At 36.7% G+C, this 25,222-nt stretch overlaps 1 protein-coding gene across 1 annotated transcript in view; it reads left to right on the top strand.

The window, feature by feature from the left end:
* The window catches only part of LOC111596098 (neural cell adhesion molecule 2), an 83,142-nt gene that overhangs the window by 1,312 nt on the left and 56,608 nt on the right, over window positions 1–25,222 (top strand). The gene's annotated exons all lie outside the window — the stretch shown is intronic.

Raw genomic sequence — 25,222 nt, 5'->3', positions numbered from 1 at the left:
GCCCGGCAAATATTTAATTTAAACGGCTCAGCTCACTCGCTGGGCATTAACACTTTGTCAGGCGCTTTGTAAACTGAGAACCATGTTAAACTGTTTAACTGTACTTTGGCAATTGATTGATGTGGGGTTTCCGTTCGAAAGTATTATAGAAATTTAAATAGCTATTTCAAAATAAGAAACATTTAGTGCGAGAATCAATTGATCTAAATAAGTTCTGAAGAACATTCTTAATATATATTTTTAATTTGTTTAATATTTTTCAAAATAATTGTAATAAATGTAGTTTTATTTAAAGAATTGTAAAAATAGTTAAATTTTATGGAACAGATTTGAAATTAAATTTATTTATTTGTTGATTCATATTGAATTTTATTTATTTATTTATTTATTTTTAATTTGTTCTTGTGCATTTAAATGTTTGAAAGTTCCAGCATTTGGTAATTAAATTTTAGTTAAGTGGTAGCAATTAAACTTTAAAATGCGCTCATGCTTAAGTAATTCCATTTAAGTACTCACAAAATTTTGATTAACTCTGAATGTTTGAGTTGAATTTATTTATATGAACTAATTCGCGTAACTGAACTATCAGCAGTTCCACATAGCTAATTTTAAATTATTTTTTATTCTTTTTTATTAAGTGAATTACCAACTAATCTTGAGCTAGTTACAGGTACTGTATTAAAGAATTATTTGAAAATTAAATTTTATTTATTTTTAAGAATTTATTAACTATTTTATTTATTTTTTTGTAAGCTAATTTGCCAATTGAACCGTATCAAAAATTTAATAACACAAAATTCAATTTAAGAGATATTTGAAAAGAGACAGATGACTATAGTTTCTCATAATTAGTAACCCATACTATATAGTATATAGATATATACATATGCAGGGCATATGGAAAGCGCCTTAGGAGCTATCCACAAATTATTCCGTTTCGCTTCTTGTAGTCTTGTGTTTGTTGTGTCGTTTGTGGTATCCTTTATATATAAAGTTTTTTTTGCAATTCTGCTGCGCGAGGCTTCGCTTGTTTTGCAACTGCCCCACTTGCGGTTTTGTTTAATTACGCATATTACGCCCAAGTCCCGCTGCCCCGCCTTTCAGCCCCCTTCTCGCTGCCCCAGTTGCGGTCTCTTGCTGACTGCGAGCTGTCTTTGGTTGCAGTCGCTGCTTGGGAGCCTTGTCAACAGCAGCTTCAGCTGGAGCTGCGTGCATTTCCGGTAAGCATTTGCTGCCCCGCTTGAAAGTCCTTTGCCTGCCGTCGCCTGCGGTTGTGCTCGTTGGCCAGGATTGTCGAGTGACCAAGCCAATGACTAAGCTCCTAAACCAAACGCCTTGTTAATTGCTTGGCTTTTGTGGCCGCACTTAGCGTTGGTTTTGTCCATTATCTCGCCTAGCAGCTGGCGAGTGAAGCCTCTCCATTCCACTCCATTCCGTTCCATTCCATTCCAGCTTCCATTTGCCGTCCGGCTCGTATTTAACATATTTGCTCTGTTGCAAATCCCAGAAATTAGATTCAGCCGTAGGTACCAATAAATTATGAAAGCGACGGCTGCTGCCAGTGTTGTCTAATGAGCCAAAGCGTCGACAGCACAGCACAGCACAGTCCGTTGCACAGTAGCTGGTCGCATTACTGCTGCACAGCACTGTGCCCTGGGTGTGTATGTGTGTGTTTGCCTTTAATTGAGGGAAAGGTCAGCGTCGCATCGATTTAACTAACGCGAGGGCTCTAACATAATAAAACAACAAGCGAGAACTAAGGGTGCCCTATACGGGTCTGCTTGAACGTAGAGATACCCTGTAATTTAAAGATTTTCTGTTACTTCCGGACGTACATAGTTTCATTCTGAGTTATTAAAAATATTTAATTATTTGTAGATACAACGAAAGGGAACGTATACTTTGTCTACAAGTTCAAAATTTCCACTCTCTGAGTCTAAGATGTTCAGGCAGACCTGCCTAGATCAATTATGATCAGTTATACGTCTACTTTTTGTAGTCGGAAATGCCTATTTCATGCTATTACTCACATAGATCCCATAAGCATTTCCCGTGCGGATAGCAAAGATAGCTGCTACATAGTTATGATTGGCAAATACCCTACAGATGAGGCTAAAGAGAAAAGAGAAAATTGTTTGTCCTTATAACAATATGTTAACTAGACTTTCATCGTGTATATATATATTTATATAAATAAAGCTTCGCAAAAAAAATACTTTCTCTCTTTTTGTAATACATATATATATAGCCATATATCGGACACTTTGTATGGATCGGCCACAAGTCAAAATTCCAAGCCAAAGTCTAATTCAAGCACTTGAAATAACATTCAATTCTATAACATTCATTGAACTATAAACAAATTTGTGCATAGGCTTTGTTAGCATTGTTACCAATAGTTCAATCAGAAACTCCCAACAGAGCTATAAAGAGCAGAGTAAGCATATTGCAGCTTTAGTAGTAGTCTCAACGCTGACGATTGATATTGAAATTTTTAAGTCAAATAAAGACGCAATCAAATAAATTTAAGTTTTTTTTGTTTCAAGTGTCGTTAAGAAACATAAATAAATAAATAAAATAAATGTATATATATACAAATATTTATGAGCAGAAAAATGACTAGAATTTCATTAAAATAAAATTATAACTTCAACTGCTATGAAATTCGAATCTTGTTTTCTTTTTACCCAGCTAACTGGGTCACAAGACTGAAAGTCCGCGCGCTAGGGTCTTTGAAATACATATTTTTTTTAATTTAATGCACAACAAGGTTTGTATAACATATTTTTCTACATTTTGTTGTCTTTATATAAAAGTGAATACCCCGCACACAACAAGGCATTACTTTTCTATGTTTTAATTTTGGTAGTCAAAGTAAGTCTTTGCCTATGAATTGAAAATGTCAAGTGTCTCAGTTACTGTGCATACCCGATTACTTAGTGAATCTAGGGAATCGCAATTGTGTGCTGGCCAAGCGTAGGTGTGGATTCATTCATGCCTACGCAACGGGTCGGTTTGCCGGCTTGCCGGTTTGCTCTCCCGCTGTCCGCTTGTCCATTTAATTTAGTTGTACTCGCACTCGCACTAGGCACCACTTAACCCCACATGGCAGCCCCTGCTGCTGTTGCTACTGCTGCTGCTGCTGGTGTGGCTGTTGCATTGCATGATAAATTGCCACTTGACTTTGCATATTTGTGCTGTGGACGGGTCGTTGATACAGCAGCAGCTGCCAGCCGATCTCAATCCTAAGTCCCTTGTTTATTGTTGTCCAACTTTTGAACTTTGACTTTTCTGTTGACACGCATACAAAGTGCGCCTCACCTTGAAATCTCTTTTAAGTTCTGCGACGCCAGGCTACCGAAAATAAGTCGCCAACAAGTTTCAAGCCTCGTGCCTCGAGTGTCGCAGTCTGTGTGAGTGTGTGTGTGTGTTTGTGTGCCTGTCACATAACTGACACATTCAAAAGTGTCTTGTCATTCGGCCGCCCATGCCCCCTCGTTCTTCGCTCCTCTTGCCGGCGCCTCTGCATGTCAACACGGCGCTGTTACTCTTTATGTTTTTTTTTCGTTGTTGTCCTTTCATTTATGTTTGCATGCATTGGTCTCTCCACCTCCCTCTAGCCCTCTGTCTCTGTCAGTTTGTTGTTGCTGTCGCATTTTATTATTATTCAGTTCTTATTTTATTTTTAAATCCGACAACCACTCGCTGTTGAGTGGCTGTCAGGTGTCAAGCCGCGTATTTATGTATGTGTGTGTGTGTATTTGTGTGTAAATGACACTATATGCTGTAGCTATAGCTGTAGCTGTAGCTGGAGGCTGGCGAGGTCGAGATGCTTGGCTTAGTTACACTCAAATGCAGATGAAACAGAAAACATGGCGGTAATATTTTTTCATACCGATATAAACTAGTTCACTTTGCGTGTCACTTTAATTCTCAGCTTAAATTTTATTTGGCTTTTCAAAAATCAGAAAAACATAATTTTTAAGCCATTTCTTTTAGTCTTTTATATTATATATATGTGTCTTTTCTCTATGCATTTTAATCTAATAATTAATATTAGCAATATTATAATTAAACCAGTTACTCTGAAGCTACTGAAAATTTAAATTTAAGCTAATAGGCATATACAATTTAATGCGATATATTAGATATACATACTATGAAATTGTATAAATTGCTCACTTCCCGCTCAAATCAAAGATACCTGGTTCAGGGTATTTTCCGACTAATGACCACTTACATGTTGTAAATGGACTTGTAAACTAAATTTGCCTCAGTCTTCATATATCTTAGCTTTAGTCTATCTAGCTGCCTTGCTTAAGATTGATTAATGAGCTATACTTTTCTCTATAAGTTATACTTTATTTATTTCACTTTTTTTTTTCCGAGCAATATTTCATTAAAAGAATCTCACTCTGTGCTCTTTGATAAACTCTCAGAAATCAATGCGATCTAAAAATATTCCAGCTATATTGACCCAGCACTTTCTACGCTTTTAATCTTTACTATGTTTACACTTAGATTGTTAAATACCATAATATGATAATGTAATCTGTAGAGCTTTGTTTTCAGCTCACATGTCGCACAGCTAATTGAATTGAATTTAAAAACTGTCATGCGCTCAGTCTTTGGAATCTCGTTTCTCGCTTTCCGTTTTCAGTTTTCAGTTTTCACGAACTGACAAATTTAGTGCACTGTCATAGACACTTTGACAAACTAACAAATTGTTATAGCAATTGACACTAGCATAATGCCGAGCGTTACGGTATTGCTTACCCTTGCTGTCCGCCCCCGCCCGGCTGACACCAGCTTGACATCATGCATGTCGCCTCTGCCCGTGTCCAGTGTTGAGAAATCATTGCACTTGTCAGTGCTGAAAGCATGTGGGAAACGTGTTAAAGCAAGTGGGCAGCATTATCAGTCGTTCAATTTAGAATGTGTGAGTTTTGCTTTGGTGCTGCTCGCATTGTTTATAATTAAATGAATTGCTCATTAATTAAATGAAGACTGTTTCACGCATACCCATTACATTTTTTATGGCTTATTGGGTGGCTGCATTTTGGGAAAGTATTTGTTTGGTTAGGAAAGAGTCTTGTAATTTATTGTAGGTTATTTTTTCCAAACTTTTTTTTATTTAAATGGCTTTTAGCAGCTTGAAGTTAATTCAAAAGTTTATAAAATGGATTAAGTATATTATTTATGCACGAAAGCCTAAGGGGCTTTTCATGCGGGATCTTTTGAAAGCGGGATCTAAATGTTTATCAATCTTTCAAGTCGTTTCGAGAGTTTTAATGAGAGCTATTTGTGCTTTAAAATTTTTGAAAGTGCTTTTCGTGGCTTCAAAGTTCTCATTCATTCAATGTGTTTTTTAAAAATATCTTAAAGCTTTAATGTACTCACTCAAACGTTCTTTGAAAGTTACATGTGCTTTGAAGAACACCTTAAAGCTTTTCCCTGTTTCCTCCAGCATGCACAAAAGCTTTCATGTGCTTTCAAAAACCAGTTTTTTGCTGATAGTTTCTAAGCGTGAACTTGATTAAAATCACAAAATATTTTCGGCTTACATTTCTGACGATAGTTAAAAAGTTCTAATAATACAGCGAAACACAGTGTTGAGCTCTCGAGACAGAATTCAACAATATATTCATAATTCTTATGAATTATACAAGTACAAAGGGTGCGCTCTGATATGTCAATTTCCATCCAACCGAGTCGCACACCCCACATGAATAACTCGCTGCGGAATGGTCGATGCATTTATCATCAATTAACCTATGACCCGGAGCTCGTTCGAACAATAGAACAAAGAACAATATTTGAATGGGAGTGAAAGGCAGCCAAGCGTTGCCTTCCACAATTTAACAAAATGTTGCAAAAGATGTGGGCAGTGGTCATTGCCATGGTGACATAGTGTCATGGTGTGGGCGTGGCATAAGTGTTATAATTCAATTACAAGTTAAATAAATAGTAAAACCGAAAAACGACAGAAAGCAGCTGTGCGATTTATCAGACGCTTTTAATTGATGTTTATGCATTGCCATTAAAACGAATTGCCCAATCAGTTTGGCGCGATGTCACGACACGCGCTTGTAAAAAAGTATTGGCAAAAAATTGTTAACAATAATCGATTTGCATGTGTTTTCAATAAAAACAACAGCAACAGCAAAAAGGGAAATGAAAATCAACAACAACAGCTACGAAAGAACAATAACAACTGCCATGGCAAAGAGCAAAAGCTCCAACATGAAAGAATCTGCAATTTAATTTGTATATTTTATACCCTATGACTACAAAGAGAGGGTATCATCTAGTTAAGCTAAATGAATAGAGCGATCTACATTATGATGTAGTGATGTTAGCAAATGGACATGGCTTAAAGTGCAAAACAAAAATTTATATATACAATCTTAAAACATTAATTTAAAAAAAAATTTTGTTGTGTTCAGTCTACATTTTATATGTATATTTATATATTTTATTCCAGTCATATGTTGTAGCATAAAAATATGCTTGAAAGTAATTGCTTCTTGTAGCCCATTTGCTTTTTAAGCTCTCTTCGATTACAGGGTATTTTAAGTTTAAGCACTCTGCGCTAAACCGTTTATATTGGCTCTGTGCGTATACCGCTCGTGAGAAAGTTTTATTGTTTTGCTTACATTCGGTTTTATTTTCCAGGTCCCTGAATCGATATTTGTTGTTGCCTTTATTCGAGGCACGCCAGAGATTCATTGATTGCTTCTATATATATATATATATAAATAAATATTTAAAGGGCAAAAAACTGCAGCCAAAATGTGCATTCAATCAGTTACTAATAATATTTGAATAACACCATTTTTTTTCAATCAAGTTATCATTTTATCAATATAGTTCGAACATACAAATTGTTGTCAAATATTTTTCAGTTTAATTAATTTTTGCCAGCAAAATCTGAGTGCAGATTTTGTTGCAAAATAAAATCAAAGCGCAAGAGCTTAAAAAATTAAAAAAAAAAGGAAAAACATTTGAGGGCATATAATATATATCTAAAATTGCCACAAAATATATTACTATTGTAGAGTGTGGTCAAAAACTGCGTTTTTTTGTATTTCATCTAGTAAATTATGTAATAAAAATACGCTGCGTATGAGTAATATTTACTTATTTATGTGCTGCATAGAAAATATATTAAAAATATTTTAAGAATATCAAAAATATATAACAAAATTGCCAATATGTTCCTTTATTCTTTTGTTATAATTGAACACGGATTTATATGATTTATATTTTTAAATTAGGCGCAAAAGCAAACTTATTTTAGATAATCCAAGTTTTTTAATTTAGAAAAATAAATAATTTATATATATAACTTTGTATAAAGCGTAAACAAATATGCGCGCATCTATACATTTTCTAAATAATCCACAATTAAATTGAATTTCAAATATTTAATATTTTGCTAAAAATGTTCAATTTAAAATATAGCTGTCAGCAATAGCTGTAAAATCTATTGCAAAAAATTGTAATTATATATATATTTTGTTGGAAGTTAATATGAAACCTGCCGTTTCATTATAGCGAGCGTATATATAACAAAGACCGCCCCAACTCTGTGGCCAATCTATGTGGCTAACAGATGAGAAGAGTTAAAAATAAAAGTAAGAGAAGAAAACAGAAAAAAAGTCGGATACTGATGTATGCATATGTGATAAAAGCCAGTGCGACGCATAAAAAATGCATGCGGCGCATAATGCCGCATGACCCGGCTGTGGCACGCCCACGACCAGAAAAAAAATGGTGAATGAAATAAATGCGCCGCGTATTGTCTTGCAAAGAAGGGAAAAAATGCGAAGAGCAGGAAATAAAGAGCAAAATAAAAGGCAGCAACAGAGCTGATGAAGAAAAAACGCAAAACCGACAGTTATTATAAAGCAGCTAGACATGGAGTGTGAGTAGAGTGTATGTGTGTATGTATGAGTGGCTGTGTATGTGTGTGTGTGGTTGTGATGCTAACCTAGTTTATGACAGAGTTTAAATTATCCCTTTGTTTTTGCCACAGTGTTTTTTTCCGCTCGGCAAACAAAAGCCAAACCGCTCAAGTATACGCCGCACACATACACACACACACTCACACAGTTGGGCACTTATAAATGTATTTGTGGCTTATGTGTATGTGTGTGTGTGTGTTAATGGCGGCAACTGCCATCAAGAAATTGCATATTAATCAAGCGGCGACAGCAAAGCCAAAAAAAAAGCGAATCAACTTTATGAACGTTTAATGAGACGCCAAATGGTGTTCGCTTCTATGCTGCATGTGTGTGGGTGTGTATGTGTGTGTGCTTGTCTCTAACGAAGGTCAACGGCTCTCAGAGCCTGTACTTCATGCGTACAAATCTTTATGGCCATGACAATAAACACAAATTGCTTGTCATATGCGCGCTTTGTGTAACGAGCTCTGAGCTGTTGTGGGCCAACTTAACAATTTGTCCTCTTTGGCCAAAAGCGTCCACTGCGCATAAATCTGCCCAGCAGCAACAACAACAGCAACAACAATAAGAATTGCGTTACAGTAGCCCATCACCCCAACGGGTGACAATTGAATTTATTGAGCTGTAGTCTATCAATCAGTTAATACGATGCCGCTGGCTCCCACTGACAGTTGCCATTTACCAACTGACCAGGCCAGGCCAGGCTACACCAGCGCCAGCATAGGGACCCATCCAACACTTGCGACATGATGTGGCCAGTTTCTGCACTTGACTGTTGCATGTTGCATGCTGATGCTGCTGCTGCTTCTGTTGCTTCTTGTTGCTTGTAATCAACAGCGTCACAAGATAGCCTCTGGCTTACCACAGTGGTTGGGATTATTTAAATAATTACTAGAAGGAAATCCGTTTACAATGACTATGCTTATAATGAAAGCTCTTCAAATAGTAAAAGAGAGAGAGAGAGAGAGAGTTATAGATATAGATAGATTTGGAGGTAGAGAAAGAGATAGAAATACAAATAATTATCAAATTTTATCTGCTTAATATGTCTTTCTGCTTTCCGTTTTCAAATTACAATTGGCTCAAATGCATTAAGACAAAATATGCCTATATTATATTTTGTTGTGTTCTCATTAGCTACTTTTTAATTTGTTAATGCTATATAATATTAATATATAAATATATTAAAATGTATACATTTAGGCCCTTTTCTGTCATATTTTTATTGAATTAAAATATTTAAAAATTTAGTAATTTATTTTTAAATTTTTATTTTTATTTTTATATACGCTCACAAGCTTAAAAGTAAAATAAAAATATAATACTATTAAATATTAATATTTACTTTTAATTTTACTTTTAATTTCAAATACAATTTGCTGCATTATGCAAACATCTAATGCACTGTGCGCACACTGCAAACTGAAGCTGATTTATACTAAAAAAAAATAAAAAATTAAAAAAAAATGGGTTCGTTACTCCCAACTGCAGTAAGGTGAATGTTACTAGAGGGCAGGTAAATATGCCAGGTAAAAGTATTAAATATGCTCGTTGCGAAACGAAAAGAAATTCACTTTGCCCGCTACATCCAAAGGACTTTTCTCTTTGGCCAATTTAAAACGAGTCAAAAGCAGAAGCCATTGTGGTCCACTTATAGTTTTTACTGTGCACATGCAAGTGTGTTAGTGTGTGTGGGTGTGTGTGCACTTGTTGTAGGTTTATAAATTGACTAACAAAGTTGTGTGCCAGGGCATTATTCGTAAATATTTAATGAATTGCATTAGCTTTCGGATCTGGACTAACTTTAGTTTAATTAAATGCCAAGGTTCAAAACTTTGGTTGAGCGAACGACTTTAAGCCACGCCCCTGTTGCAATTTGTCACATTTAATGACTTGTCAGCGGGCGCTTGGGTAGCAGGAGCACATGTCGCCGCCGCCCCCTCTGACATCGACTTGAGCATCTAATGTAATTGAAAAGTTTTAGAGCCACGCCAAGGGAGTCGCTCGTACAGCAAGGGGTAGCCGTGCCCGACAAACCCCTTTGGCAACAGTCGGTCTTAGCCGCAACTGCAGTCGCGTTTCGGGCTCACTCGAAAGTCTGTGGCATCATCATCAATGCAGCTCAGCGGAGCAAATGGAGCGTCATGAGACAACAGCACGTTCTTCGCAAAATTCAATTTGTCAAAAAGATGCTGTCACGCAGCAAATGCTGAATGCTTGCTTAATTCCTATTTCTATTCCTATTCCTATTCCAGACTTGCCAATGTGACGACACTAACTACAAGTGCAGGGCCAAGGCCCACGCTCAAACTCGTAACGCAGAATAAACCGCAACCAGATCGTAAAGATAGTTACTAAAACATTTCTCAAGCTAACGAAGCTCTAATACTCTTTGCATTGTTTTTAAGTCAATTGTTTTCCTTTCAGTTTGCACTTCTTGCAAATATCTTAGTTAAGATATTTGGTTGATTCTTATAGTATTTTCATATTATTGCATTTTCATTTGAATTCTAATTAAATTTCCATCTTTGGATCTGTTTTTGTGCTTCTCTCTCTTTCTACCGCTGTCTCTGTGCCTCTCGCACTATCTCTTATGCTGTGTTTGGCTATGTCTTTCGTTATATTCTGCTTCTGGCCTGCTTCTCTTTGCTTTTCTCCTATTGGCTCTTACTTTGCTTACCGCTCTGCCTCTAATTCTACTTTTCGTTTCAATTCGCTTCGGGCATCAATTTTTCTGAGCTTCTGACTTTGCTTCTGGATTCACGTTTCTTTTCCTGCTCTGATTTATTTACCTCTCTAACTCTATCTTGCTTCCTTTGCATATTTCCTCTTCAGTTTTTTTCTTCATTTTCATTTCAATTTTTTTAAAATTTTTTTCAGTCTTATATTGTCTTTAACCCTTTTATATATCTTCTGGTTTGCTCTACTTCCTTCGTTCTTCTTTTGTTCATTGATTTTCTGCATCTTTTACATTCTTCTCTTTTTCTTCTTTTTATTTCTTTCATCTTATCTTTTATCTTAGTCCCTTCTTTTGCTTTTATCTTTTTCTCTTCTTCTCATCTTATCTTCTTCTGTTCTTTTCTTCTAGGTTTCTTCTCTTCTAGTCTTTGTTTCTTTTTGTCTTCTGCTTGTCATCTTCTCTTCACATCTTATCTTATAGTATTATTCCCTTCTTCTCGTATTCCCCTCTTGCCTTCTTCTGCTCCTGTGTGCCCTTGTTTTCGTCTTATTTTTTGTCTCCTTTTTCTCTTCTCTTCCTTGTGTTGTCTTTTAAACCATTTACTTCCATTTACTTCGCTTTCTTTAGCTCTTTTAATGTTTGATTATAATTCTCGACATAATGTCTCATCGCTCTCCCAGGCTAGCTAATGTACTCAGTGTAAGGGAACTCTGAAGAATTATTTTTTGTTCTCTGCACGTGAACAGTTAATAAATGCCAGTCCAAAATGCATTGAGGGATGCTGCAGTGCGTGCTGCAATTACAGAAGAAGAAGCACTGCGGTTGCTATGCTTCTTACTGCGCTTGCTTTTTATACTTCGTTTTTTTCTTGCGTGTAGTAGCGGCCATCATTATGACTTATTGATGGAACAAATGGCTGCAGAGCTGCTTGCAATGCTTGGCAATTGGAGCGCTCGATTTATGTGCCACTTGCCACTTGCCACTTGCCAATTGGCAAGTTGCATTTTACGTTTTTCTCTTATTTAATAGCTACTTGAGGCGAGAAAAGCACATTTTGATGGCAACACGTCGCCAAGCATTCGACAGCATTAAAGATCAATTTCGATGAAATTTAAAAGTGCATTTCAGCTCAACCACAATTTACCACCATAAAGCTGCAACTCGTCTGCGTAACGCAGCAGCCCAAAACGAGTTGAGCAAAAAACCTTTCAAACTTCTTATGACTTTTGCTCGCACAGAAAAAAAGAAGAAAAATCTCGCTGAATAACAATAAGCTGTGAAATGGGAAAAGGCAAAAGCTGGTGCAACAACAGTGCCTGGCTTCCAAGTGGGCGCTAGAGAGTCCGCTTAATGGCTTTTCAGATAAACGCCTGGCCAGGTTCTTATCAGGCCAACACATACTCACGCATGGGCCAGGTAGCGAGCTGTGGAGCACGCGAAACACTGTGTATGAGTGAGTGTGTGTGAGTGAGAGCTCTGAGCTGCAGGTCAACTGAGTCCTTTATGGAAATACTAATTAGAAAACTAGAAAACATGAAAGAAAGACTGTGACTCTGACTGTGACTGTGACTGTGACTGTGACTGCGAGTGCGAGCGGTGGCAACAAATAAAATTTACATTTTGCTGAAATCCTTTTGGCTCGACTGTCATTTGCACGCGCTGACTGCATTCATGCCTTCCTTGTTGCCTTGTACAATTTCATTTTCAACACAAAGTTTTGTTTTATTACCCCGAGGACACGAACAGGACTTTGTAACTTACAAGCCAAATAACAAGTTGGACGAGCACTGAGACGCTGCAGTTGTTAAAGTTGGATTTGATAATAAAATTACTTTTACAGTTGCTCTTGATGTTGCCTCAGCTCTGTTCTACTCTGGTCTACTGTACTTTGCTTTGCTCCACTGCTCAGCTGCTTTGCTGCTCTTCATGCCACCCGAAAGTCCATCTTGGCCCAGTTTTCGTATACGTGACTTTGTAATGAGCTTCAGTGTCCGGTGGTCCTTAAAACTAACCCATCTGTTCCCCAGGCGCACAAGAATCAATCCACATCACTAATGCCTGCATTTCAAATCAAACACGAAACATGCGAATTTCCAATTAATGACATAATGTTTGCATATCTAATGCGGCCAGTGTCCCAGCTCTCTACACAGCTCCCACCTCCCAGTTACCAGCTACCAGCTACCAGCTACCAGCTTCCATCTCTCAAATGCCTCTCATCAGTCAGCTTCCATTTCAATCTGTTCTCCCTCGGCTCACTTAATAACGCATATTATTCAAGTCTTGTGTGCTGTCAGCTTGTGTGTTTGCCAAATGTCTAATGAACTGGCTACTTAATATGACTTCTGCCTCAAGCATACACTTAAAATAACGATGAACGCAATATGCTCGTAGTTAACCAACTTCATATAACAGCAAATTGTTCTTCATTTATAACGTCTTGATTTACCTTATTTGGAAATTATGTTGCAGGCATGTTAGTGCTTATGGCACTAATTTAAATAATTAATAGTCTAATTTAGACACTATTTGATTATAAGATTTTGTATTTAAGTTGATTTTTTTGATTTATTTTTTAAGACAATGAAAAAAAAAAATGGTATCACTTAGAAAATGAATTTTAAAGAGTTGACAGTTTGTTGGAGCTAGCTAAGTAAGAGATTATATTTGTAAAGAGATTGCGGTCATTTATTCCGCTTTCTTTATATAGCTTAGATAGACGCCTGCTCGTTCTCATCATGCTCAGCTGGTGTTTAATGTTTAAATAACTTGTTTGGCTTTAATGGCTTTTAATGCTCATGAGAAAGGGAAAAAAGAAGAGAAGATGACTCTGTATTTATATATACCCTTATCCACTCTCCTTTTTGGAAATGCCTATTGACGCTTGGAGAATCTATATTATATATTATATAATATAAACTTTCATAGTTAGATCTTTGACATGCATAATAGCTAAATTTTACAAAACAAGTTACTCTTGGGCTCCTTAGCAGTTTGAGTTTATATTATATGTAGATGTCTCTTGAAAATCATATAAAAATATAAGTAATATAAGTATATTTTTCACATTCTTAAAGCTGGGATCATTAAGTTTTGTAGATACTGATCTACTACAAATTTTGATTATTATTATTTTATTTCTTTTAGTGTAGCATTTTTCTAACTATCTCAATTTGTACTCTAGATCAAAGCAATTTTCTTGCTAATGTACTTAACATGCAACATTAACAGCATGCAACAGCTCGAATGTTTTGTGAACTTGTGAAGAAGCAATCGAAATAAATGTTTTCAATTTGCGTTGTTGTATGCTTTTGGCCCAGTGCTGCTGTCAATAAGTGACTCTTAATAATGCAAATGCATTCAACACAGAGGCGTGCTAAATTGAACAGCCAACAGGCAACTACTAACAACAATAGCAGCAGCAACAACAGCAGCAATGGCAAGTGGGTTAAACGTGCAGAGTCGAAATGTAAACTGTAGCATAGTTTTTTGGGCTGGTGTTGCATGTGGCACAGGAATCGTTTGTGAAGTTCTGCAGAGCCCACACAGATGATTGAGTTTCTTGCTGCAGTCGCTGTCATGTACTCATACAATGCGTGCTGCGTGCTGCGTGCTACATGTTCTCTTCAGAGTCGCCCACGGCCATTAGGCATTAGGCTATACTCATGCTCTAGTCTAGGCGTGTCGCTTTGCCGGGGCGTTCACGTCAATCAACAGCCGAACAATCACTGAAACTCGACTGGGCTTATGGGCAGTTGGGCAACTGGGCAGCTGGTTCAAGGTGTGTGGCTTTGTTTGTGCAGTCATGGGTCGACAATTCACTTAAAAGCGGGCACGTAGCACGGGAACTGGAGCCGTACTGCACCTTCGATCCACCACTGTGTGGCGTTCGTCGTCCCATGGCCATGGCAAAGGCACGCATTGTTTTACGCCATGAGGCAGATGCCCATGTCGCTCTCAGCTTTGTAAAACTGCTGCCCAAATACCAACCAGGGTGCAGCAGCATAGCTGGTAGAAAAATGAGTGCACCCGTCGGTGCTGGTCTGACGGCGAAACTCTTACATTTGTCTCTACAACTGAACACATATGCATCCACTTAAACACTCTCTACTTAAAAGTATAAACTATTTGCAGGCAATCCTGCTGAAGATATTTTATAAAAAGAATGTTATTGCATAATTTTTAGCACTTTTACGTTTAAGCTGCTCGACGCCATTTAAACATTGCGTGTTCCGTGTGAAATATGCAATGCGTTGCAAATGTTAATCATACGCCATGTGCGCCAGGCAGCTGTCAGCAGTCGGCAGCCAGCAGTCAATAGTCAGAGTTGTCGACAACAAGGTACGCAGAGGATTGAAATATGCTCCTGATGTTAAATCACAATTGTAGCTTGATCTCGGAAACTTCTCCAGTTCCATTGAAATGAGCGCATTTACTGTCCTTATGCAATTTTCCATTGTCTGCAGCGCATGAAAGGAGAAAAAGTCTTGAAACTTTTGAGTTCTTTTCTCCATTTTATGTTGCTAATCTGTGGCGCAATTATTAGCATATGCTAAAAGTTTATGGCTGTCATCGCTTTGATGTCTCTGGAGAAAACTTATTGAATGGACTTAAAGTTGGCCGTTTTAGTTGGCGGCGCTCCATTAGGCGCCTTTAGCTACTTTGTGCCCCGAGCAACGAACACTAAAAGATCTCGATTATACTCCTATGGCGTTCAAAGTACTAGCAAGTGCTGCGAGACAGTTCATTGGACCGCTAATTGAGCTCAGCGACAGTCTAGACAAAGGCCACAACGTTGTCGACAGCTTAATTAAGGCGCTAATACAAAGATAATGGGACTAACTATTTCAGCTTTTAGTGACTCTTTGATTACGGCTAATTAATTAATTTTTCCACATCTTTTGTAAGATGATTAACAAAGCGTTCACAAAACTGGCAATGAGTAACTTTTGTCTTGTAAATAAATAAATAAATAAAATATAATAAACAAATTTAAAAATAACGAAATATAAATAAATAAAGAAACTAATATAAAATAAAAATAATGTAAAAATATAATAATTAAAATACATAATTCAAAAATAAATAAATTAATAATAATTTGCTGTCATCAGATCAATTTTAAATATATATAAATGACATTTTATAAAAATTTTTTGTATTTCATGTGTGTATTCCTTTATGATGCTATATCAGCTGGTTATTTCAATATAAATCAGCGTTCATATATTATATATTTAAAAACTCATATTTTACCTTCAATATGAATATTTGCTAGCAATACAAAAGTAATTAATTAAAAAATAGGAATACAATATAAATAAAAATTATAATTTAAGCTTTGGCTTATAAAAAGTCCTATTAAAATTCCATTTTAATTTGTATTAACCTCGGGCGGAAGAAATAAAAAATTGACATTCGGATAAGCCAAATATGAGCCACAAATATAAAAATTGAATATTAATTAAGTTTTTGTTACGTGGAACAAAAAAAAACTTTTTTATGGATTTATGACAGCAAAAGGCCTTAGGGATACCTGTGTCATTGTGTCATGAAATACTGAAGAAAATTTGATTGACTGTTCACTCGAAGAGCCAGATACACTGGGGTGTTGCCATGGCAATATGGTCTCAGCTCCTTAAAACTTAATTTATTTATGTTTATGCATGGAATATTAAAGCAACGAGCTAGCTAACCATATTTAAAATGGACGACATCAGTTAATCAATACAAGAGAAAGCAGTTACAGTAGAGAAGGCTTTTCATGATGATCCCGTATACCTAAAAATATAAATGGGCGGATGGTGTGGGCGGCTCTATGTAAAGTAAATGCCGTTATTTGTGCCTTGGTGCATTTAATTACATCTCGGTTGGGCTGGCTAAGCCGCTTAACTTGTTTTGATTCATTACTGACATCTGTGTGGGCGTTGTAAATACATATTTTAGAGCGCAGGACCTAAACATATTTGTTTTGCAAATTTAATTGAATAAATTTCGTACTTTAAAATCTGTTTAAGTCAGCTTTCATCTTAATTACATATTAAAATTTATGTCAAATTTAAGTAAAGTTAGGCAGAGATAAAAAAGGTGAAAATATAATGCATAGAATTTGCATCAATTGGCTAAGGGGCATATAAACATATATTCTTATTTATTTTATTTACTATTTTATTTATTTTGGGCTTTCACCTAACCACTAATCTAGCTTAAGCGAAGCTTAGCAGAAGTTAAAGATATAAAGAAGTTATAAATCACATCACATCAGGGTGATCAAGGACACCTTTCCTGAAGTTGAACGATAATTTTAAATGCTTTTGCCATAATCTTCCAATCATAAACTGCTAAAATACTCAACACGCCATTTCTTTATTATAATTAAGAGCTGGGAACTTTTATAATTCAATAAAAATATGAAAGTTCATTTAGCGAGTAGAAAAGTGTTAAAAAAAAAAAACTTTTAATTGCATGTAAAGATTCTTATACATAAATTATTAATTTTCTGTAAAACGACAAAGATTCGTTAGCCAAAAAGAATGCTGAAAATGAATCCAAAAAAAGAAAATCACATCACGAACTTTGCAACTTATAAGTCGACAGGAAACTGAAGCACACAGAGAGAGAGAGAAAGAGAGAGAATCTTAAGTGTTAAAAAAGGTGAATAAAAGAGTTTTTTAACGCGTTTTCCTCTTTTTTTGTAATGCATGGCACCCAAAGGTTATGCAATAAGAAATTTGTAATACTTTTTTTGCGAGCTCGAGCTTTATTTTTATTGACGCCTTTTCTTACAGTTAGTATGTTAACTTTGTACACGCGCAGGTGTGAAATGCAAATTTGAGAAGTTAAGTTTACTCAGTCGCGCGCACATACACTGAGCGCTGCAGACATTTACCTTTGGCGCTGCGCCAACTTTAATTACTTTGTGAGAAGTTAAAGGCATGCGAGCTTAACTTTTTAATTAGTTGCCTGCCTTCAATGCAATCAACTGCCTGGCAGTGGCAGCAAAACGGAACTCGCACGCACACACAGCTCGACAGGATATGTGTGTCTAAGCGCTGCCGCGTGCCTGTTTACAAGTTGTTAACATGCAAATGAAACTGCAGCGCACAGCAAAAAATAAATATATATCGTATTTATAACGAATTCATTTCATAGTCACCTTCAGTTGATATTGATGAGAAAGCCACCAAATTTGTGGCTAGGCGACAGGTCGTTTACCTTGACTGCAACTGCTGCATCTGCTTTATTTATGCGACATTAACACGGCAACTGACACCACAGCCCACAGGCAACTCATCAATGCAGTCGACTAGCGTACGACGTCCATCAAATTTATGTTATGCATGAGCCTTGAGCCTGTCCCATCCTGGTCAACACACACGCACACACACAGTTATAATCAGCTGCGGTTGAGCTGTCATCACGCTGCCGTGGGCTGCGCTGGCCCTTGATATATTTGGTATGTAAACAGATTTCAGACAGACGCCTAATTTGAGTCAGGCCATCATTATTGGCCTATTGGCTGCCAAGGCAGGCCGAGGTTGTGGGTGTTTCGTGCATGCTGAATACGAATCAGGCAGCTTTAATACAAATCGAAGCACGCACATGAGCTGCGCATTACGAATTCCGGATGTTTTATGCAATTTGGCGTAAAAACAAATCACATGTAGCCAAACAAAAAAGCAAAATTGAGGCAGGAAAGTAGAAAAGCAAAGCGTAGACGAAGCTAATATACACTAACTCCTAACGTAGTCGCTATCTATCAGCATTATGATAATAAACATTTGACATATTTTATTGAGCTCAAAATATTTGAAAGAAAAGCACTGTTAAAACTTTAAAAATCTTAAACTTCATTAAAAAAATATCTTAGGTAAGCCAACCAAAGTTATACAACTCAACAGAGAAGTGTAGAAAAATGTTGCTTCCTTGTGTACGTCCGTACGTGTACGTTTGCGAGTCAGTGTGAGTCAATCAATCAGACATTCAAGCCATTTAGTCAGTCTATCAATCAATGCGGCCAGCAGAACGTGCGCATCATCCTAATGGCATAACATTTATATTTTAATGCGCCTTTAAATGGCATACCCAGCAGAGCCAACATGTCGTATACTTTATCAACAAATATTTTGATAGCATTTGGCATAGGTAACACTGGCAACTGTTTAGATGTTGGCCAGGTTGTTGATGTCCAACAAATAAACATTTGCCTTTAGCTTTAAGCTCAAATCTCCTCAATCAGACTTGGTCGCAATTCCAGCAGCTGCTGCTGCTCGCAAATTACGCAAATTGCAGTGCGGCTTACGAGCACTTGAGATATTTCAGTGGCAAGGACTAGAAAAAGTAAAGAATGGAGGTTGAGATAGTGAATGCGGAGCTGAAATTCGTGAAGTGACAACAATAAAATTACTTTAAAATTATATATATATATAAAGAGAGAGGGAGATTGTGTTAGGATTTGCTACTTACGGAAAGTAAGCTCTCGAAGGAATTGATATTGTAAATCTTGGCACATTTTTTAATTGGCTTACTCAACTAATAAGTGTTATTTCAGAAATATATACTATTATAAGCAAGTTCAGTTGAGTTTACCCATTTATTTAACCACAAGCGAATTACTTACTCAACATCGTTGTGCTCCAATTATGAAGCAATTTGCTGGCTCTGACTTGGTCGGAAGCAAATATCAGCAAAGTTATAAATGGCACTCAGCTAAGAGAGTTTCGGTCATCAACTGCAAAGAGCTGGACAAACACATGCCCTAATACTACTTATCTGTTATGTGATATAGGATATGCACAGTGCTCTTGGCTTTTAGATAGGGTCTCTGCCTTGCTGACCAAAAGAATGTCGAGCTGTTAAGACTAAGAAGTCAATAAAACTGTGCAATGCAGTTGGGCTTAACTAGCAGATAGCCTGTTGAATTCGGAAAAGAATTCTTTATATAAAAACAATATATTTCAATAAATATTTTGAAAGACAGCTGAATAGATAGAAGAAATTTTTAAATATGAAATAAATATAAAACGATTAAGAATATATTTAGTTTCGCAATTATTTAAAATTAACTCACAAATGAAAAAATAAATGATAATAAAATCGAACTATTTTATACAAAAAAATCTTTTATCATTCTTTTACTTTCAGCTCGTTTAGTTAGCTCCTTTGCTTCCTTTAAGTTCAAGTTTGCAAAGACCCAATACAACTCCATTTCACTTAGTGAAAAGAGGTATTATTTTGAAAGCGAGTAAAATCAGATTTGTGCTGGCGACAGCATTTGCTAGGTGGATGCTGAAAGCGAAGCGTGTGTTTGGGTGGAACAATCGAAATGGCATTAACATTTAGCAAATGGCAATGGCATAAGATATTGATAATATTGAAGACGCAGCTGCAGTTGGCCAAAATCGAACGATTCCCGTTGAAAGTTTGAACGAAATTGCATGTCGGTGTCCTGGCTGAAGAAGGGAGTGGCTGTATGGGCGAGGTGGTAGTGTATCTAAGTGCGTGTGTGCCCGGCACGTTTCGTTGCATTTCATTTGATTTGCCGCCTCAATTGCGCACTTTTGTGTGGTGCAAGTCAAATAGTCTTTGCCACTGGCAGCGACACCGACGGCAAGTGCAATGGGAATCAAATTGGATTGGTAGTGTGAATGGGCGTGGTATGGGGCATGCCGCTCTTAGCACTGTGCAATCACTCGAATATTGAGTTTTAATTTCCGCCTTCTTTTGTGGCAAGTGCCGACAGCTGCTGCCGCAGGATATTAAAAATGAGCTGCATTTCTTCTAAGAACATTGCAAGCAATTTCTGAATCTCTCATCGGGCGCTAAAGAAGAAGCAACAGCAGAAGCAGCAGCATCACCAGCAGCTAAATCAAATCAGGCCTCGTCTTGCTGTCCGTTGGCCATTTGCATTCGCATTTCGCAATGCAAGCCAGAGCAATGCACTGAACCACAATGTATTCGTATACATTGCTCAAGCAACACTAATGAACTTAAGGACTCAACTATCACCCGATCTCTCTCTCTCTCTCTCTCAGGTTCCAGTACCTATTGCACTGCTATTTGTGCTGGCATTCATTTAAGTTTATGTGCAGTAAATAACTTGCATACGGTCCAGTCCCTTGGTTAGGTATGCAGGTAATGCCAAACTTCCGGCATAGGTTCCTCTACCTGTATTGTCTACGCAACTTCATTAAAAAAAATATATGTATATAAAATAGAGCGGGAGTGTGTTGAAACATTCAAAGGGTTGTGTTTGCAGCAAAACTTGTGGCTAGGTTCAACGTTTTGCAACTAACCAAAAACCATTATTAAAGTGTACTTGCTTAAAAATATGCAATCATGGGCGGTAACAACAACAACGGCAACAAGAGCGGCAACAGTTACAAGAGTCAGCTACTGCACTATGCTGCGTATACGTAACATATTGCTGTTTGCTATTTAAATGCATTTATGCAGGACAGCAGCAGCTGCTGGCAGGAGCAGACATTCGACTCTGTGGCTAAAGAAGCAGCAGCACCAGCACCGGCAGCAGCACCAGCAGCAGTAGCAGCCTTTCAACAAATTGTCAAAAGCAGCTTACTTCTACGCCGTCGCCGCCCTCTTGTTTGCATCAGGAGTCGGTTACTAAGTGTTTACATGGCAGACATACAGCTGGGCAGCTACGGCTTTGATATAGTAACTAAGTATTTAACTAAACTATTTGACTAAAAGCGTAAGCATTTTGAATTGCAAATTGAAGCTCAATTGAGAGCGTGCCATTAACATTTATATCTACATTGAAAGTTTACTTTTGCTTTAAATTTCGTTGGCGAATTATAAAACTTAAATCTATTTCTACCCAAAACCTGATACTCCTGATGAGACACAACTTCTCAGCCAACGCTGACTGTAATACGATCGGCATAAAGAGCAAAGGACATTCAGCAGCCACAGAAAATACATGCATTAATTGGGTGTGCATGCTGTTAAAGAGTAAACCTTAATAAAATATTGTATTACACGTGATTGAATTAGAAATATACGCTGATGGGAAATGTTTTAAAAATAAATTGTTTGAGATAGTGAGTTGCTGCTAGTTTTACTTTATATCAACGTCATTTTGTACAGAAGAGCCATCATGACTGCATTGCTTTTGTTAGGTGCACTACTAATTTTTGTTGACTTGTTTTAATGTGTGTTAGCTACACAAGCAAGAAGTACTAGTTACTTCGACATCTGCCATCTGTAATATCTTTACATTACACTTATATTTATCTAGATATTGCCTTCAGGTTCAACTGAAACATGCTCATACTTTTCAACTCTCTGAATTATTGCCAGCTCACTGCCAAGGTGATGCTACGATGGAGGTCATATTTATATTACAATCCAAGCATCGGATGATTTTTGACTAAATATTTTAATAGATATTGGCTATCGAAAACTTAAGCAGATACAGAAAAATAACTCTTACTTGCCAAGGGTCGTATGAGTAATACAATTTATATATGTGATTTATATACCTTAATAAACTGTTAAGTAGCAATATTAAAATCTTTTATAACAATTTTAATACTGTAAAATAATTAATAAATATTCTATCTCTGCGTTTATTGATGTTAAACTGTATTTGAACATTTAATAATGGTAATCTGGTATCAAGCCCTATCAACTCTGTGTACTCTTTGCTAACTATTTTAATTAATTTAGTTTCAATATTCTAACTTAACAAAAACTATGCCAACGGTGACACAGATACAAAAAGCAACAACTGCAACAGCAACAGCAACAACAACAACAATAAGAATCTACATTGCCAAGAAGCTACCTAGTGAGCTTGAAAGTGTGCAACAGCTTGGAAATACTTCGATGCGATAGACACGGCGTATACGTTACGCCAAGCTGTGGGAAGCTATTTTCTATGCCGTTACATAGCGTTGTTGTTGTTGCTTGTGTTGCTGCTGTTGCATGTTGCCTAATGGCTAATGGTGCGTTCTCGACTGGCAACAAATGCTGAAAATGAGCTGATAGAGGTTATGATAGTAGCGCCCATAACTCGGACAGGCTCCTCGGTGTCGCCTCTCTCGGCTAACTGGGTGCAGTCCGCAGCAGTTCAATTAAAGTGTCAGCCATTAGCGCATGGCTCCATTGTCATACTCATACTTAATGGCTCAGCACACAGTTCATTTTCATTTAATTGCGCAAATACCTTGCACTTCTCCCATTATGGCACACAAGACAAAGTCCCATTCATTACCGGTCACATGCAATGCGAGCGTGTGAGCGACTGTGTGTGTACGTCAAGAAAAGTTGCTAAAGCCATAGAAGCTTTGGGTGTGCCAAGCCTGCTACTACCTGTTGTTGTTTATATTATTAAGCACCTGATATATTGGCAAAGTTTACTGCCAAGTCTCCAGTGCAAGTGCGAGTGCCCGCGCCCCATGTAAATGAGGTAACTTTCGGTTCGTGCTTCATTCTGACAACAACATAGCTACTGGCAACTGGCAACTTTATTGCCCTTTGCAATTGTGTTGTCTCTTCTTATACTCTGTATACGCATGAAGTTGCGTTGTGAGCGAATGCCTGTTTCATTAAGTTCTGGTATGTCTCTCTGTGGGCCAATTGCGCTGAGTCTGTGAATTTGTATAAGTTTCTTTAGTTTGAAGAGTGATGAAGTCTAGATGATGCTGTTTTTGCATTATAAAAAAGTTAGCAAGAGATCTGATAATGTTGCTTCCATACGCAGGCTTACTTAATCATTTGCCATTTTATATATATTCAATTGCAGTTGAAAAGTCCTTCCAGTCTCATGAAATTCTAATCATTGCAACTAAGTTAATTGATAGCAGCGAATAGAGTATTGCATAGTCAGCTATTTAAGTCTATTATGTTTCTTAATAAAACATTCTAACTGTAACTACGCAAGTCTTAAGCCTAAGTCGACATCTAGGTAATTGAATACTGTTGTAGACTTCAGTTTTATTATTTAAACTAAATAATAGAAAATATAGTGCAAATATAACTGATATTTCTTTAAATTTGTATCAGCAACAAAACATATTGCTTTGTCTAAAATAAGTTGATATTATTTATTTTAAGCTTAGAATTTGAATCAGAAAATGAATGTGTTTTCTACATTGTTTTCATTATTTGCATTCAAATATTCAAATTTTCTATTGTACTGCAATATATTCATAAAATATATATACATATTTGTAAATTATATATATATATATACAAATTTAAATTGTATTAAAGCAAACGAATATATATATAGTATCAATGAAACAGACTTTAAAGGATAGAACATTGAATGACAGTAATGTTTGAATATGATTTTGGCCATTTGGCCGCTACGCTATATAAACACAATTCAAATTAATCAGGCTTAAACTGAAGTCTGAGAAGTTTAAAAACAAAACTTGAAAATCCATGTGGCAGTAGCTAAAAACATGGGACAACGTTCTCTTAGGAACTGTTTTAAAAATTTGCCATTTGCACGAAAAAATATTACACTTAGTCAAGCGATAAAGTGAAAAATACCTGAAATAATGAAAATAATAATTTCGAATCAAAAAATTCGAGAAATACATTTATATAATTTTTTTTAACATGAATATCATTCGTGAAAAAACCTTCTTAAAGGCTTAAACTATGAATGTTTTGTTTGTAATAAATATATAGGAAATAAATAATAAATATGAAAAAATAGTTTCATAAATCCAAGCTTAGTTGTGATATACAGCAGTTAAAAGTCTCTTAATACCATAGATTATGGCATATAGATGCTGTAGTTAGTGTTCCAGGGAAGGTGTGCAGGTACAACATTGCAACATTCCTGTTTGCTTCAGTTGTTATTTGGTGGTATTTTACATTTCCCATTTTCGCCGAGCAACACATTTTGGGCTTTGTTAGCTTCTGCTGCTGCTGTTGCTGTCTCACTAATTGCCTAAATATTTAAACGGTTAATTCGGCCTGCTGCCTGCCGGTGCTGTTGTCGCTGTGCTGTGTGTTGATATTTAAAAATTTGATTGCACAGGTAAATATTTGCCGAAATGTGCAGAACTTGCGGCAGCAGAAGTGTGTGCGGAGTTGGTCGTGCATGTTGCAAGCGGTTTTTACGGTTTGTTTGTGTCGCACAGTTTTTATTGGGTCGGCACAAAGTGGCTTAACTTTTAGAGTAACCTCTCACAGGGAGACTGCTGACTGGCTGGGTTTTAGGCTCTAACCGAATGCACCAACAGCAGCAGCAGCTCAATGCAAATGGCCACAAGAAAAATGTGAAAAAACGAATCAATAAAATCAACAGCAACAATAAAAACCATTTTGTGCATTGCAGAGTAAAAAGCGACTTGACAAGCACATAAAATATGCAAAAAGCCAACGAGGCGGCGTAAATGCAGCAGATTTATTTTTATGGCTCACCTGAGTCCTTGTCGCTATGTCCTCGCACAGAGACACACATAGAAAACGAGTAAAAAGAATAAATATTATAAATAAATCGCATGCTATGAGTTTTGATATAATGCACGATTTTCGTATGTGGTTCGCATGCATATTTTGTGCATTTGATTTCGCTTAGATGTTCGACCACAAA

The sequence above is a fragment of the Drosophila hydei genome, unplaced genomic scaffold, assembly GCF_003285905.1.
Source record: "Drosophila hydei strain 15085-1641.00,03,60 unplaced genomic scaffold, DhydRS2 tig00008114-arrow-pilon, whole genome shotgun sequence".
Taxonomy (NCBI): domain Eukaryota; kingdom Metazoa; phylum Arthropoda; class Insecta; order Diptera; family Drosophilidae; genus Drosophila; species Drosophila hydei.
The sequence above is the reverse complement of the archived record's forward strand: the minus strand, read 5'-3'. Positions and strand labels throughout refer to the sequence as shown.